The sequence below is a fragment of the Sinocyclocheilus rhinocerous genome, unplaced genomic scaffold (assembly GCF_001515625.1).
Source record: "Sinocyclocheilus rhinocerous isolate Xijiao unplaced genomic scaffold, SAMN03320098_v1.1 scaffold3600, whole genome shotgun sequence".
In the NCBI taxonomy this organism is placed as follows: domain Eukaryota; kingdom Metazoa; phylum Chordata; class Actinopteri; order Cypriniformes; family Cyprinidae; genus Sinocyclocheilus; species Sinocyclocheilus rhinocerous.
The window spans coordinates 8,447-9,465 of NW_015626055.1; the positions used below are offsets into that span (position 1 = coordinate 8,447).

Sequence of the window (1,019 nt, forward strand, 5' to 3'; positions counted from 1 at the left end):
GCTATATCGCCCAGCCCTACTTTAGCATATGCACTCTAAGGGTCCTCCAATGACCGACAGAATCAAATATCTCAGTGTTTCCACTGAGGGGAGAAGTCACCATGTGGTACGAATGCATGGTTCCCCTTACAATATTGTGAGAAGTAGGGCTGGGCAAAAAATCGAATGCGATTTTCATGAGAATCTTGTCAGTAAAGCCGCTTCTGGTGATTAGTAGTAAAAGCACGTGCTTTCAGATGGAGTGGCATTTACTACACAGAGCCGTAGATCACTGACAAGCTACACAAAATCGCGTTCAAAGATTTTGTGTAGCTTGTCAGTGAACTACGGTTCTGTGTAGTAAATGCCGCTCCATCTGAAAGCACGTGCTGGAGATTTACTACTAATCACTTGAAGCGGCTTTACTGACGAGATGCGCATGAAAATCGCATTCGATTTTTTGCACAGCCCTAGTGAGAAGCCTGTTAATTAAATGTATACAGAAGGCTCATTATCAACGGCTTTTCAGTTCAGTGTAAAATGTCTTTAACAAAGCCCTACGCTAAACTATCCAATACATGTCCAACATGTGCTGAAATGTAGAAAGCTGTTTTAGAGCAAGCTCAAAATTATCTAGAATCATTTGCAGTCATGTAAATATGAGAACTTGTTTCCAGCTCTAATCCTAATGCTTTTATATTTTTATGCATTTGTAAAAAAAATTAAATGGTAAAAGATTCACGTAAGATGCATAATTTATGCTATACTATGTTCAATAGAAATATTGTCCAGATGTATTGTATGACTCATGTAATTTGAGTTTGCTCTTAAACTAGATGGTTTTAAAGCTGTAAGTTGTCCAGCGTGTATTGCAGTCCAGTGTGTGTCTTGAGTAGATGTGCAGTTTCCCTGCAGCTCACGTTCATCAGGTCTGACAGATGCCTGTGCTCTGTGCAGGGAGGCGAGGCTCTGATGATGGAGAATGGACAGAGCATGGCCTCGAAGCTCGGCCTGCCGCCCCTCACCCCGGAACAGCAGGA

At 41.9% G+C, this 1,019-nt stretch overlaps 1 long non-coding RNA gene across 2 annotated transcripts in view; it reads left to right on the forward strand.

Annotated features, from left to right (window-relative positions):
- LOC107709869 (uncharacterized) overlaps positions 1-1,013 on the forward strand; it is a 9,445-nt gene extending 8,432 nt beyond the window's left edge. For both annotated transcript variants that reach the window (XR_001636534.1, XR_001636533.1), the window contains exon 3: positions 937-1,013. This is a non-coding gene — a long non-coding RNA (uncharacterized LOC107709869). The remainder of the gene's footprint in view (positions 1-936) is intronic.
- Positions 1,014-1,019: the final 6 nt, after the last annotated feature.